General features: G+C 38.0%; 1 long non-coding RNA gene across 1 annotated transcript in view; it reads left to right on the plus strand.

Moving 5' to 3' along the window:
• Positions 1 to 17,223, plus strand: part of LOC146768280 (uncharacterized) — a 67,361-nt gene that overhangs the window by 33,169 nt on the left and 16,969 nt on the right. Inside the window, exon 3 of the long non-coding RNA XR_014952705.1 lies at positions 9,494 to 9,603. This is a non-coding gene — a long non-coding RNA (uncharacterized LOC146768280). The remainder of the gene's footprint in view (positions 1 to 9,493; positions 9,604 to 17,223) is intronic.

Raw genomic sequence — 17,223 nt, forward strand, 5'->3', positions numbered from 1 at the left:
CCAGTGTCATTCTTTGCGCTCTCATCACAACACAAAGAGACTCTGTTATTTACCCTGGGAAACAGGTGACTGAACTTATAAAAATCACTACAGGACAAGATGTATTGAGGCCTGGCACAGAATGACAAATTCTGGCGGGGTTTGCCAAGAAGAGACATATTGATTTTTAAATGATTAATAAGGAGAATATAATTGTATTTCATTAAGATGGATGGGATTTCATTTAGTCTGTCTTCTCCTTTTCCACTTCAGATGCGAAAGGAAATCAAGTCATCATCAATGGCACCTTGTGTTAGCCTGCCATGGAAACGAGGTCATTGATTGAGTAAAAGAAGTTTCGGAGAGGTTAGCCTGGTCTTTAATGGAGTTACTTGCATAGATAATGTGGCAAAGATAACAGCCCTTAGTTTCTCTCATTATTTTGAGAACAATCAAGACTAAGAAGATATTGATAACATCTCTGTTATGGATTTTTATGCTTTTCAACTTGCATATTTTCTCAAGTAAATGGATTTGGATATACAAATACACTGGATTTCTCTTTTTTTTTTAAGTAATTTTAAGTCATTCAAATATCTAAGACTGTGAAATTTATAGACTGAAAAAGGGATGTGATCAAAATCCTATTATCTGTATGTCTTGTAATTCTTATCAAGAAAACTATACTCTTAATCATAAGTATTCAATTAACTTTTCAGTGGATTTTTATGTATTTTAAGACTGTGGTAAAATCAAACATTTTTTTCCACTGCTACTTGAAATTGAGGGTTTTGTGAAATTTTTAAGCAACTGCTTAACAAATAGAGGAGAATTTCCTCTCCTGTTTTCCAGCACATGTGCCCAGGATGCTAACTCATGTTACTCCTGGCTGGCTGTTGCTTTTACTTTTACAGAAGATTTTATTCTAGTTGTTGGGATTATCCAGCTGCTCACATGGCAGTGGCTAAACTACCTCTGAGGATGGCGTGTTAAGTAAAGTGGTTTTCATTGCATTGCCAGTTTCTGTGTCCAAGCATATCAGTAGTTTTGGGGGCATCAATTACATTGATTACATTGCAGTTTTCGTCAGAAGCTCCAGATAAAATATTGAAAATAATTTAGTGATGGGCAAGACTGAATGAGAGGTATTAGGTATTAATTAATGAAAGATGAAAGAGTGTAGGAATTGACAGGAAAAGATGAAAGAGTTAAGGAATTAATAGGGAATGGAAGGAAGAACACATAAAGGTAGTAATCATGTTCATACAGAGAATGCCTGCTCTTTCTAAGTTACAAATATATTACAGTGCAACACAAAAATTACATATTATTTTAGACACAGTTGAAGACATGAAAGACATCAATCTACTTCTACAGTTCAGTTAGAGGAAACTGGATTTTCAGTTCAACAACATGGAAGGGGGTGAAGGTGGAGGGGTAAAAACACGGATGATTAATTAAAAACTGATAAACCAAAAAACCCTATTTTTTTACTGAACAGGTGGAAAACAGATTTTCAGGTATCAGAGATTAATTAATTATAATATAATAAAGTCAGAGTGACTACTCATGCATTCAGACACTGTAAAATGTATTTGACAAAATACAGTGTGTTATCAAGCCCATTTTCCAGGGAAGAATGCTGAGACAATGAAGTGGAGTGGATTATATTCTGAGGCAGGGTATGAAGGATCCATGGGTTTGTTCCCTGAGCTAGATATTAATTTACTGTAAGACTTTGAACGAAATGCTTAGAAGTCATGCTAGGATGGAGATGTTGGTATTTAGTTACGGGTGTCCTGTGAGAATTAAACAAGGTTTTCTGTGCAGTTTCCTGTAAGAGTCAGTTACTCCCTGCAATGTGGAGGCACAAAAATATGTATATATACATAGCTGATAAAGGAGCTGGAGGGGAATTTCTTTTTTGTGTATGCTAGGCTTCTTCCTTCCATGGAGCCTGAGGAGACCAATTCTTGAGGTATGCAAATAAAGGGGAAAGGTAGGAATCTGGGGTGTAAAAGGCAGACCACAAGTGGTTTTATATCTATGTTGACACTGGTTTTGAAACAAAGGGGGCAAACTGTTTTAGTGAAGCTCTTTGTTACCATTGGGAGAGATTCCATATTCATCTTGTTCTTCCACTTCAAATATTTACTGTCTGTGAAACCACAGTTTCAAAGGTTAGCAAAATTACCTTATCTGTCTGAGTTTGTGTAGATTCCTCCAGGTTTCTTGGTGGGGCTGTGCAGCCCAGGCCTATACAACAGGAACTGTCTTGGATACGTGCAGCTGTAAAATGATTTTTATTGCATTTTGGAGCACAAACAGTTTTAGCCTCCCACCCCTGCACTGCTACCAAAGTACCCAGGAGACTTTTTGCTGATATACAATGCACTATGATTCCCTGATGGGCACTTGCTAACTGATGTCCTGCTGGATAAGGGGAGATATATATATATGTATATATATATATATATATTTAGAGTATTACAGAATATACTAATTCACTAAGGCATGACTTATCCTGACAAGTTTCTAACAAAATACCAAAAAAGGAACAAATCATAGTAACTAGGAAAAAGAATGAGAATTTGATCCTGGAGTTGGACTGTGGTGACTGCAGCCAAAATTTTCTAACAAGAACGTTCTCCAAAAGTAAAATGTGAGTTAAAAATTTGGGGTTCTATTCGAAAGGCTCTCATTTAAAGCAGAAATTCTACTAAAAAAGTGTAGTCTAGGATACAATGTGGTTTGTATCTGGTTACTGAATCAGTCAGGAAAAGTCCTGGAATCTGTGAGTCCTGTCTTTGGGGTTAATAGCTATGATGAAACAATGAGGGTAATTTCACATTTCTCATTGTATAAATTTGTTCTGGATTCAAAAAGCTTTACATTAAAAAAAAAAAAAATGATGGAGTAACTTTGAAGACTCAACATTTTATTTGGTATTGGAAAAAAAAACATGTAAGCCCTGGCTTTACTAAGGATATGTTCTCTGGTTTTGTCTCAGAATTTTGGAATGTTCAGCATATCATCTTTGACTATATTAATCTTTTTCTAAGAAAGATCTTATACTGTTCTCCTGTCTTATCTCTATGGACCCTATTTGTATAAAATTTTTTTGACTGTGTTTTGAATCCAGAGCAGTGTTAATCATCACCTAATATTTTTTCTTCTTTGGTTAAATTATTTATTCTAGCTTTTCTTCCTTTTCCTTTCTTCTTATGAAGTTTATAAATATGCATTCTGGTCTTCTGTGTTTTGTTTTGAGAAGCTTTGGCAATGTCTGAGATGATTTCTCATCGGCTCTAACATCAAATGCAAAGGGATGAAGAAATTAGATATTTAACAAAGTCTTCATTTGTTCTGTAAGTTAATTAGTCACTCTTGACCGTCAGATTAGATTAAAATTAAATATGGGTCAATTAACACTTGTTACTTTTGTTAGCTTCATTTCTGACCAGTCACGCTGAAATTATCACTGAAAGCCACAAATTTATTTAAGTGGAAATCAGGATGCAGCATTAGCTTTCTCATTTTTACTAAAATGACAACTGTTTTTTTGTTTGTTTTTTTTTTTCTTCAGAGCTTAAATCTGTTAATCTTTTCGTTTTGATACAGTGACATGTTTAAATATGAGGCAGAAATTAAGTGTCAGAGAAGACTTGCACCTTTTTAATCTTATAGTATATATAAATAGGTTGCTTCCCAAGAACTTCTTAACTTTAATGGTTAATAAACTCCCCTGACCAGACTTCATTGTTTACATGAAGCACATACATTAGCACTTAAGATTGTACTCCAACAATTTTCAAGTTTTGGAACTAAATCTTGCTCTTAGTCCTTTACCCTGAGTCAACCTTGTCCTGCACCGTAACAGAAAAAGATTGTATCCTTGATTTTTCCTTCTAACCAACAAGTTAGAGCCTTAACTTCTTTCTGGGCATCCAGCAGATGCCTTGCTGTACAGTGCCTTCACACCAAGCAAACTTCTCAGGTCTGCAGTTTTCCTCCCTCATATTTCTGCCAAGCTAAAAGCAAGGGTAAGGTCTCATTTCACTTTATTAGGAAAACAGTGTGCAAAATCAAACATTTGCCAATTAGATTACCCCTTTCTCTGTTTTTACCTTCTGAGCTTGTGGGCTGTTGCCATCATTGCGCTGGTTATCATGGATCCCCACTAATTAAAATATGTTTTTGACTTGTAAATATAATTTAAAGCCAAACAGATGGAAGACAAACCAAACAAACCCACTGTTTCAGGTTAGAAATTATTTTCAATGTTGGTATTACATTTTTTTCTTTGAATGTTGCTCTGCTTTCCCCACCATTTTTTCCATTCCTTCCTTTCAGTCCATAATTTATTTTTATTGGTTACAGTAAGACTGCAGGCTTTTCTACAGCTGAGCACAGCTGCTAATGTTTTGCTATTGATTCCACATGTTAGCTCAAAAGTGTATAATAATCTGTTTTAATCGTTGCCTTTGGCTTTTCCTCTTCCCACTCTGAGAAGTGCCCTCTGCCTCTGGCCTGGCATGGCCATAACCAGAAACTGATCCTAATTACATCAAACCACTCTCTGCCAAAATGCCCAAATATCCGTAACGTGTTTGAATAACAACTGTTGGGAGACATAACTCCATCCAGCTCCCTGGAAAATGCTTCAAATTATCAACTGTAGATGTGCTGACAGAAAGAAAACCTTGTGGGCATGGTAGGAGGCTAAGCTACCTCTGGCCCGAAAGGGAATACCTCGGCAGTACAAATGTAATGCTATTTAATTCCCCCCCTGCTTCAAATCCCTGCAGCTCTGAGGAAGCTCCAAATTATAACAGGGCTCCTAAGGGAACGGCACATAATCAGCCCTACTGAAAACATGTTGAATAGTGCTAAATAAATCCCAGGTCTAATTATGTTACTGAGACTGCACGGGGACTGCGCATCTGGAAGTGCCCCCACCAAGTCCTGTGGTAGTTGCACAGTGAAGCACAGCCAGCTCCTCCAGCCTCCGTGGTAGCTCAGCAGCCATCTCCAGGAAGGAGCTGTGAGAGTCCCCTCACAGTGCAGGAATAGCCTACATTAAATCACTGCTTATTTAACCTGTCAAACTCCTCTTCTTCGGTCTAGGACGTGTCTGGTGTGAGGAGCAGAGCTGTGGCATCGGGTGGGAATGACTCACCTGCCTTCTGCTCTTTGCTAACCTAAACAAAGCCAGTCCTTTTCCAAGCATTCAGTACATAGAAATGACAGAACCAACTTGGGGTTTTGTCTGCAAATAGAGGGTGGCGTTTTGTTGGTGCAAGCAAAAGCTTTGCCACTGGTTTCTCTGGTGCTGTGTCTTAGCTGCATTGGCTCATGCACCAGCCAGCACTGGGAGAATTTGCTCAAAAGGCTCAGCACCTTGCACAATCTTTTCTGTAGGAAATTAATGGGATTTTTTTTTAACCTCAGGAAGTGTGGTTCCTTATCTTAATATGAGTTGCACCTTTCTGAGAAGCCCTTGCAGTTACTGTCATGATTTTAAATTGCAAACACATACTACCTAGAGTAGACTTCACTATTGGTAGCTGACTCAGACTACATGGTAGGTGTGAAAATAAAGCCTCTTGTTTAGGATCCTGAATTTTCTTATGCTACTCTGTTTTTCATCAGTGATTCTGAAGAAAAATATCAGTGTACATGTATCACCAAGAGGTAGAAAAACTATTTACAACTATTTGCATAACTCTCTTTATATTTTTCTTATGTTCTGCTTCTGTCATTTGATTATTTGGCTGTCAGAAAAGAAGATGACATGCTAATTACTTTTGTAATTGTTATATCAGTATAGTGCTGGTAGTCAATATTACTGTGGTCTGTAGTCAGACTTCTGCATTGCTACATATTATTATGCATCAGTGATTCTTGATGATACATGAAGTGAATATTACTAGGCTTTTCACCTTCCTAAAGAGGCCTGGAAGCACCCTGAGAACCTGAGTGCTAATTATAGAGACCACAGAGACAAATTCTTTCCTCTTTGCTTCATTAGAAAACAGTAGAAACCAGAAAATTTTGGATGGTCAATAGCTCTGTTTAGTGTTTAGAAGAACTTGTAGAGAATATTTTTTATTGCTAAAACATATGGGAAAAAAAAAAGACATTTAAATTTCTCTGTTCTATGGGGTACATATAGCTATTCTTTGATAAAATGCTCCTTTAATGTTGTGCATAAGAAATCAGGTCTTTCCTTTGAAGTCAGAAGGAAAAAGTAAGGAATTAAATTTCCTGTTCTCTGATTCCCCTAAATTTAGATACTTTATCTTAGAACTTTATTAAAAAGAGGGTTTTATTTTCTCATATTTTCATATTTTCTCTTTCCATGTGCATGGGGGTTTTTTTTGGTTTTTTTTTTTTTTTTTTTTTTGTGGCTCATTGTATATAAATATATTCCTGTTTCTTTTCTCCAATCTGCAATTCTACCTCCAGTATTAAGACTTATTTAAGTTTTGCTTGAAAACATCAGACCTTAGCAAGACTTCACAGGTAAATTTCTATTAAAAAATAACCCAGATGTCTTCCCTACTTCTCTTGAAGTGACCACAGATTTACAAAAGCTCTAGATTTTTGTTCTGTACTCTCAAAAAAATATTGCACTACAGAAAATGCAGATTTTCTTTCATCTTTGGAGGGCTGGTGCCACATCATGTTTTTCTCTCCTTGCAGCAGTTTTTGGGCACAAATGGAAAAATCAAGCTGGACTTTTTGAGGTTCACCTCTCTTGAACTTCAGTCTAGTCCAGTGATACCTGCAGCACCTTTGCCACCAATATTTTCTGCAGTGCTGTTTGAACTGTGTGCCTGACTAAGCAACAAAACTGCTGAGTCCCCAAAAATGAAATTTCCAACTAGAAATCTCTGAGGCCTTCAATATTTCTCCAGTGGCTGCTTTTACTAATGAAAGCCCTGGTCATGTCTGTGGTACAGTAGCACACTGAGACCCCCAAGAAATTCAGAGTTGCCCTGGAATACTCACTGCTTAAATACCCAGTGAGAAGGACAGTGGCTCAGGGGGGTAACATCCAAATTTTCACCAGGGAGAGTCACAGCACAAGCAGGTATTGCAATGTTCTTAAGCCTTTCAAAGAAGGGGTGAGAAGTGTTTGGGGCTGTAACTGCTGCTCCTGCTCCTTGCTCAGGCCTTGGCCCCTTAAAAACCCTGACTGAGACACTGAAACTCCTCCTTTAGCTCAGTGCTGCACTGGCTCTTTATCTCCCCAGGCTTCCACAGAGCTGGTGTGTTGGCATGATGTACTATTTCTCTCCTGACATTTAAAAAGAGTGAGGAGATGCTGATAAGGGAGTGGAGCCACTTCTGCCCAAGGAACCCTAAAGTAAGTCAGGGTTCTTCAGCCCAGCATGGAGAGGGGAAAGATGGGCGTGAATACAGATCTGCCTAACTTGTGGAAGAGTTAGGAGGTATCAGATGAAGCCAGAGTAGTCATTTCAAAAAAAAAAAAAAAAAAAACCCAACAAAAAAACAAACAAAACAAAACAACAACAAAAAAAACCAAAAACAAAAACAAAAACAAACAAACAAACAAAAAAAGTGTTCCCAAGGGACACAGCAATGTGCTGAAACTATGTGCTAGAGGGTGATCTAAATCAGATGCTAACACAGGTTCAATAACTGGGTAACTTCATGAGTAAAAAAGCCTGGTGGTTATGGCAGACACGTTTGTTGAATTAAACATCTCCCAGTTAAAATCTGGGAAAGCATTTTGGTTCTTTTATCCCCTTTTGGCATTGACAGACACAGGACACTGGGCTAAACAGACCCATGGCCTGATCCAGTCTGGCTGCTCTTAGGCTCCTGCACTACTGTGCTTTCCTACAAATACATCACATCACAGAAGGTCCACAGGGTATCCGTGGAGTTTCTTAGAGGAGAAAACAACAGTGTTTCTTTTCAAAACTGATCTGTTCAGTGTGGCTTGTGCCATAACATAGTTGCTTTCCCAGGCTAACAATTCTCATCACTTGCAATGCTCTTGCCAGTGCCCAGGCTTTCAGGAAGGGCCTCATGCTGCTATCCACTTTGTTAAACAGAAGTTGGTTTTATATTTAGTGGTGCATGGAGCGTACAGATGAAACAAGTCATTCTTATAGATTCAGAAAGATGAATAGGTCCTGTTGAAAACTAGAAAGGAAGGCTGAATGCAAGATTAATATGTAGTCCCAAGTTATGCTTCCCACAACTTTTATTGATTATTTTGTAAGTAAAAAACCACACAATTCCTTATGTAATTCAGGCTAAAATTCTTGTGCAATCATTCTTAGAAGAAAATAATTCGTCTGTGAGGAGAGCTTTTTTGACTGGTTACTCTTTGAGGGGTAAGAGGTTTAAAAGCATCCTGTCATCATTTTAGTATTGTTAACAGATTCTTAAAATAAGCACAGAATTCACAAATAAAAGGATTATGCTGCCTAGAGGATTCTCCATGCTGGAAAGTCATCTCAGGCAATAAGAAAGGACCTGTGATCTATTGGTTTCTTTCACTTTGATTTGTAGCTATGAACTGGTGACTCTTACTGTGAGACAGTAACCATCTCTGTGCTGAGAATGTGATGGAGATCTGGCATCAAGAAGTGTTTCAAAGTTCAGGGACTGGACGAGGTATGGACTGTGAACATGCAGTGTGTTGTGTGAAGCTTTGATGTTTGAATTATGTCCTGTGTTGTTCCCTCAGCTGCTTTGTAGATAACCTTGTTGAAGAGATGTACTTTCTGGGTTAGAGAAGCTTCTTTCTAACCCAGAAATCCTGCAGTAGTATGTAAATTGTCAAATTTACACAGAACAGAGAATGGCAATGTCTTCTCTTCTTTCCCAGTCAATAAGTAATGCAATTATCATTAATCTGCTATCTTAATTATGTTTTTTAAAATTCATATGAGTGCTTTCAAAATCATCAATGCCTGGCTGCAGAGGGAAAATTCTGACCAAAATATGAATCTATAGCGAGTCATCTAGAGGATGTGAAAAATTATATCCTATAAGGTCCAATGCTTTGTATTGATCTTACAGAAGAGACAAATCTCATGGGTCAAAGTTGAAGTGATATGGACAAAAAAAATCAATAATAATTTTAAAAATAGACATTTTTTTTTCCTTTTCTTTTACTAATTCATGAAAAAAAATAAAAGCACACCATAAGATTTGCACATTATTGATGTTTTATAGATTACTACTGTTTTTTTTAAAAATTAATTATGTTTTGGAAAATATTTTGTGCCAGCATCCTGTTGGCAAAAACATATTTTCAAAGCTGAAATCAAGTATTCCTATCCCAAAAGATCTGGCTTCTGTTTTGGGATTAGGACAAGGGTTTTTGGTACCTTGAACACGTAAAAAATTACAGCTTTTCTTCTTTCTTCAGTAACACTCAGAATTGCCTATGACAGGTTAGAAGGACCTCTGACATTCTGTGATGAATCTCACTGGCTGGTTTCTGACACTGCTATTCTTGTCTCTCCAGGCCTTTTCCCATGTACTCTGAAGGCAAAACCAGGAGGTAACAGGAACCTGTGCTCCAGCTGACTCATTCTCAGTCTGGTGTAAAAATGCAGCCCCATCTGCACTGCCATGGTAAGCAAAATTAGCTGAACAAACAGTACAAATATTTTTTTTTTTTCTGCTGCTACTCCCAAGACCATAAGCACTAGTGGGCCAGGTAGGCTGTTGGAGATGCTAGCCTTTTAATCAGTAACCACCAGAATTTCTCTGAAATTATGTCTGTGCAAAGTGATTTTTGGTACCACAGACATCCCTATATTTTCTGACTGCTTGTACTAACTCCTATTTAATAAATCTTAGTTTTTTTAGATGTGGAAAGATCTAGATTTTTCTTTGTTTTATGAAAATAAAAAAAGATCCTCTGGGCTGGAAGTTTTTGAAATCTTTCTGTCACTGAATAAATGGTAGCAGATTTAGAGTAAAGCTGATTGCTTGTAAAACCTTGCAGTCACTGAGGCCCTTGATCAGACATCTGGCCACAGGGGATGGAAGAGGAGGCATACTGTCCTATCTGCCCTTACACAGAGTCAAAATCTAGGAGAAATCTCCTTGGTTGAAAGTATTCCAGAACTTCATTGACTCCTGGAGGCTGGTTTGGACTTGATCTAGCATTTTTTAAGGTTTCAACTGGAATTTCATGCAGCTTTACCCTCTTACCCACTCTTTGCCAGCACACAGAAATTTAGCTGAGAGCTGCTTAGCTTTTTTCCTTCCCTCTTAGGAAAATCAAGCTGTTGTAGAGTTTTGGCATGTACAAATACACCACCTCTACCAATAAAGGAGTCCCTCTGTAGTGTTTTCCATGACACCCACTCATCAGTGTCCACCTTCTTAAATATCTGTGTGCTGGCATGATCACATTAGTGTTTTTGTTGATGACTAAAATGGAGGCTAGTGTTCTGCAATATATGCCAGAAATAAATTTTTCTTGGCAGGTACCCTGGTAACAGCTTATCCATTTAAAAAAATAAAACAAAGTTAGAACCCAGATTTGAATTATTTTGTTGAAGGGCTCAGGAAAATGCTTCAGATCCATGTTCCTTCTTTCAGTAAGTACTCCCAGTATTTTGCTCCTGCCTATGTCTTGTGGCCTCTCGGTTGAAGAGAATGAAAATCAACATTAAATAATAACAACATTTAACAGCAGTTTAGTTTAAATCCTCAAAATACTGTCCTGAATAGACCACTGTGGAAGGTGTCAACCATCAGGAGTGTTTTTGGCTCCTCTTATGAGCCTGCTGAAAAGAAGCATGCCTTGTACCTTTGCATAGGAAAGCTTGTCAACTGAAGACCATGTGTGTGGGGCTGGGAATACAGTAGGAGAATCCCACACACCTCATTGCAGTCTTTAATATTATACAATGTTTATCAGCCTTAAAAAAACAATTGTTTAATTTCTAAGCTCTTCTATCTGAACATTAGTCACACATAGCCCTTGACTTGCTGCGTTAAAAATCATGACCCTAAAAGTGCTTATTTGAATGATTCCATAATTAAGGAGTCAGTCCAGGAATATCCTTTCCCAGTGACAGCAGACATGCTTTTGGGTGAAGGGTTACACCAGGGTAGCCAGTGGCAGAATCCAGCTAAGAGTATATAGAATCATAGAATCCTTTGTTGCACTACAACACAAAACAACTCACACACTCACTCTAAGATCAAAAGAACAAAAGGAAGGAAGTTTTATTTCTGACTTTGCAATATATAGAATCCTAAAAGTGACAGTGGATTGGAGGATGAAATTGTTACTTCTCTAACTACACTGGTCAAACTAACAGTCTATTAATTCTCTCCTCCCACAAAGAAGAATGCAAAACAATCATTATTTACATGAACAGTGTGTGAGAAACTCCAGTAGAAATATGTAAACATCATAAGGCATAGAAAACTGTTAAAAGAATTTTAAAACATTTAAAAGAACAGGATGACAGTCCTTCAGTTTGGAAAAGAAATTTGAGTCCAGCCAGTAGCCCAGCACTGCTAAGTCCACCACTAAACTGCGTTCCTGCATGTAACATCTACTCATTTTTTTAAATTATATTATCACTTTATATATATATATATATATATATATATATATATATATATATATATATATATTTAAATTATATTATCACTTCCAGGATAATTGCATCACTTCTGTGAGCAGCCTTTCAGTGAAGAAATTTTTCCTAAAATCCAATCTAAATCCTGCCTCTGCCTCTGCCCCCAGTTCAACTTGAGGCCATTTACTCTTGTTCTATCACTTTTAACATGGAAGAAGAGACCAATCTGGCAACACCTTCTTTTCAGGCAGTTTTAGAGAATAATAAGGTCCCTCCTGAGCCTCATTTTCTCCAGGCTAAACATCCCCAGCTCCCTCAGCTGCTTCTCAAAGGACTTGTGCTCCAGACCCTTCACCAGCTTTGTTCCCTCTCTGGACCTGCTCCAGCACCTCAATGCACTTTTGCAGAAAGGGGCCCAGAACTGAACAGAGGATTCAAGATGTGGCCTCACCAGTACCAAGTACAGGGGCGCAATCACAGCCCTGGTCCTGCTGGCCACACAATTGCTGATACAGGCCAGGATGTCACTGGCCATTGACCTGGGCACACGCTGGATCATGCTCATCCACTGCTGACCTTCACCCCCGGGTCTTTTTCTGCTGGGCACTTGCCAGCTGCTCTTCCCCAAGCCTGTAGCATTTAAGAAGTGCAGTGGAAGTGGATGGAAGGAGTGTAACAGAGCAGATTGAAATAGAGAAAGAAAAACAATAGGTACAAATTTCTACCAGTTTCCTCAGGCATCCATAGCAGCTGCTTAATGATACATGTATCATTATATCTTGGAGTAGTTGGAGGGCAGAAGCAGACTTGATTACACTACAGACAATTGTTTCACAATAATTCTGGACCATTTTTCATTAGCTGTCTCCCCTCACAGCAAAACAAGGGATAATTTTTTTCCTAAAAAATCTTATACCTCTAGAAGGTTGTCCAACAGTTAAAGATTTTTAATAATTCATCATGCGAAACATCTTGAACTAAATACTAAATTTCCCAGCAATAACAACAAAAGATGAATGAAAGGAGCTGAGGTTAACTTGCTCTGATAGAAACAAAAGGGTAAATAAAAAGAAAGATGCTATCGCTTTTCCACGATTTATCAGTACATTTTTATTATACCCTCCTCTTTGACAAGTTGTCTCACTCAGTCTGTTGAGCCAAATCAGTTCATTCCAAGGAAGCTGATTAAGTAACTGATTAAAACAAAGCAGCAGATTCATCTGCCTATAATAATTTACCATGACACAAGTGTTAGGTGACAGCCCATATTGGTAAGTGCAGCTGCTGACATTACATTTCACAAAAGATAAGGACTTTTGGTTTTGATCACCTGTCCTAGACCAGCAGGCCCCAGGTGATATGACTGTAGTGATGTGAACAACAACTTTTTATGGCAATTACTTTGTCTTCTTCCTTTTGAACCACCTTTAAAAATAAATGTTTAATTCATAGTATCATTCAAAGTAACATTTATATGTGGCACTCCTGACTTCATTAGATGGACTGAATGTACCCAGCAATGAGCAAGGAGCAATTTGTAGGATGAGACACCTTGGTAATTCTTTTAGGCCTTCCATGACACTGATTGCTCCACCTTGGCTTTCCTGCGTGGATAAAGCAGGTGATGGTGGCAGTCTGCATAATTTTCAATTTGCTCCTAAAACTTTTTTTGGGAGCCTGAGAATGCAGCTGGATACCAAGGATTTACCAAAGCATATCAAAGAAGTGAAATGAAAGTAACTGAGAGTGAGAGACTCAAACCAACCTCTGTGGTTTTCAATATGGGATAAGGGGTCTATCTGGCTATCTAGCTACCTGCCATGGAGCGTGATCATCCACAACAGACTCCTCCTGTGAGATGTTTCGAGTATGGCTGTGATTGGTTAAGTAGTAGCTGCCTGCCTTTTTAAAATGACTATCCTCTGGAAGTCAAAGCAAGAGGCTGTCGCTGTTCAGGGTCTCAGTGCCAGACATCCTCACAGGCAATGTGTCCAGGAATTCTATTTCCAAAATCTTGTTTTGTGTGAAGCAGCTACTGCAAATGGCAAAAAATGATAAATTTTGATTCTTTGTCTGCAAGCAGAAAATACATTTTTCTTTCCTCAAAGGATCACAAATTTTCAAGTTATAGGAAAAAATCTTGTCGTCTTTAGATACTGAATCCTTAAAATACTGAAATGAGACTCTATATACAAAATGTATTCACATTCCCTGCTTCCTCTTGGTAATCAACAAAATTTAAACTACTTCTGAATATAAGGACAGTGGAATTTGGATGTGCTTCTTAAACCTGTTGGTTTAGCAACTGATTCTGAGATCAAATGTGTTCTGAAATGCTGAGTCCTGCACTAGGTTGCACTTTCATTGCAAGCTAGACACTTCTCTAATCTTACTCAATTCATCATTGCCTTGTTTGAAGATTGCAATTTCAATAGGTTTTCAGAAGAAAAGAAGATACCAGCTAACTACAGAACACAGCAAACTGTAAAACATCCTGCTGTGTTCACTTTTACATTGCCCTAGCAATTGATGCTGTTTCTTCTCTTGCCCTGTGAGTTACAGCTTTAGTAAAGCATTGCCAGATTCAAGAAAGGAGGCCTGTGCTGGCACTGCAGAATGACAATTCTTATCTGTTTTCTATAGCTTGACATTTTCAGTAAGGCCTGGAAGGTTTGGTTAATAGGGTTTGTCAAAAGGGAACTACAATATAAAATGTTGAAATATGGAAGGAGAGCATAGCAGAGAACCCGTGTCACGTTAAATGTTACCAAAGCAATTTTTAGGAGACTAATTATTCACAATAGGTAACTAAACTGTAAATCTCTATTACAAGGGGGGGGGATTGAATGTGAGTTTCCTTGGCAAGCAGTTCTGAAGTCTGCTTCTTTAATAGCTAATGCATAAGGAAAAGGGTAGATGTGCCAGAGGCTCTGGAAGATGAGAGGTCAAAGGATGAATGGACGATAAGTCCTGGATTCATTCCCTCTGTAAGTCCTAAAAAGACATATTTGCATTATAAACTGCCTGATAGAATTTTTTTTAATAGTCTGATATTGAAATAATTCTGATATAATAATTTTTTAGGACTATTGATAACTAGAAAAAGAATGAAGGGACAGACATCTAAAGAGGGGCTTCTATATATGCTTAGGCATTGCTCATCAGGGGTTCCAAAGAACAGTGATAATAAGGTACTTCCTAAAATTTCATGTCCTGCCTTTTGTGTGCAACGTCCCTTCTAGGATGGCAATTGCACTTGCTGATGTTCCTGTGAAATGCTGTGCCCCATTACCTGAACTAGCACATAGCCAGTAATCTGTGTCCTGAGGCAGTATTTGTTCTTGTCCTTTCTATTATGAGGCATTTTGTTAGAGGAGAGGAAAGGTAGTGGACAGTGCCTCTGACAAGAAGCTTTCTGACATATTCTTCTCTAGTGGTTCAACATTTCTGGTTTATTTTCTCTAGATGGTACTCAGCCTTATGGATCCCTTTGGATGTTTTTATCTTTTACTAAGTAGTTTTTAATAAGTAGACAGTGCATTTTGGCAGAAACTGTAGGTCTGACTATAGTTTCCTATATTACCTCTGCTCTGCCACTTTATTATTGCTTCTGCAGTAAATTGTGTTTGGCCTGTAAATATATGGAGACTTGCCAACACAAGACAACTGCTATGCAACTGAAAGTGTATTCTTAAGTAATAGAGATGTAACTATACTACAGGTTGTGTGAACTCTACTTTCTGATTTGAAGGGTATCATCCAACTCATTAGTAAAGCATACTTAGAGAAGCTCTTGCTTCTTTATGGAAGAGTTAAAATGCAAAACTGTTCAGGAAGGTAATTTCCTTCTTGGCATCTATCTGCAGCTGTAGCAGTTAAAAAATGCAGTAAGATTGTCTCTGGCAAAGCATTTGATCATAAATGGAGCTCCAAATCTTGGAGTAGTTGGGTATTAATGAGGAATGTTGATGTCCTAAGCAATTGAATTTGACATGTCTTAAATGTAGACAGGATGAAGGAGAGATGGATTTCTTTTCTTCTGCTTACAAACAAACATGCAGGTTTTTTTAAGATCTTACCATATTGCAGAAAGTTTGCAAATTCCATTATTCCTTGCCACAAACATGAAAATGTTCTTTTTGCTTTTTTCTATTGATAGCCAGCAGTGACTATGACTGGAAAAAAACAAACTCAGCACTTTTGACTAGGCAGTGACCATGGTGACACTCTGTATTATGATGGTGGAAGGTCCTGTTACCTACTAATGCAGTTGTCTTGTTGATGAATTCTATGGGCTTCAAGCAATAAACCACCACTTCCTGTTGCCTGGCCCTGGGATTAATCTGTGCCTCAGGACTTCATAGGTTTGGAGTATTTTCAAGTACTCTGCTCTGACAGGCAGTATGATTCTCTTTGTGCTACTGCTGAGTATTTTGGACATAACTGCAGCAGGTTGGTTATAGTTAATGTGCAGAAACTCTGTGCAGAACGGCCCTTTTCCCTGTCTTAGAAAGCACAGAGTGATGAACTGCATGCATCAGACAGTCACTGCTCTTGCACAACAAAGTGGATATTTCTGGAGCTGGCTTGTTTATTATGCACCTCTTATGACTGGCGAATCCTAACATATCAAATTTATTTCCTTCACTGTGCATCTAAACTAAGACTATTCATGTCTACAGAGTCATGAACAGAAATACAAAAACTCTTGTGCAGGGGAGTCGGTATTGTATCTGTATTTAGAGAGCAGCAAGGAATCATCAAGGAATGAATGATCAAGGAGCTGCAGAGAGGAAGTGTGGACTATTTTACTACTGAAGTAATTCTTTACACAGAAATGCTCCTAATTATTAAGCTGTTTGCACTCTCATAGTGCAGATGATTGCCAGGTTTATTCTAGGAAATCTCTCTTCTGTTGAGTCTTTAGATTAGCCTCATAATTTTAATATCTATCATTAGTAACATTGCTTAGTCTTTATCTGCAGCAAAACTACCATTGATATCTGTCATATATGAACAGTAATTATTGGTAAATATGTGTTTAATTATTTCTGTGCATCTAATTTTTATTTATTAGAGTGGCATAATTTTCTGTGTATTAATTTTAATTCAAAAGAATGACAGTGAAATTGTACAAGATAGTATAGCAATAAGGATTACAGCAAAATAAGTACAAAAGCAGGAACAAAGTTTCTTGAGTTTGAGTAAGATGTGATTTGCTATGCAATGGAGCAGTTCCATCAGAGTTGCAGGACAAAGGAGTCCTTCAGAGGTAGTCTACAATAAGTGGTTGCTACAGCAATAAAATATGAAGAGAGACTTGTAATAGAAAAAAGATAAGCCTAGAGTCTCATAAATGGACAGTGAAACAGGGGATTAAAGGTCTGACTTTCTCATAATAGTCTCCAGTGTTTTTGTCTGAGTAAAGTGTAGAGATTCTCTTCCATCCTGGTATAGCTGGGGTCTCTGAAATTTCCAGAGATGTTAGGGCTTCACAGAATCACAGAATATGTGGAGTTGGAAGGGACCCACAGGGATCATCAAGTCCAACTCCTGGCTCTGCACAGAATACCCCAAGAGTCACACCATGTCCCATAGAGAGCAGTCTAAGCACTTCCTGAACTTCCTGAACCCTGCCAGGCTGGTG

Source organism: Lonchura striata, chromosome 2 (assembly GCF_050655825.1).
Source record: "Lonchura striata isolate lonStrDom1 chromosome 2, ASM5065582v1, whole genome shotgun sequence".
Lineage (NCBI taxonomy): Eukaryota > Metazoa > Chordata > Aves > Passeriformes > Estrildidae > Lonchura > Lonchura striata.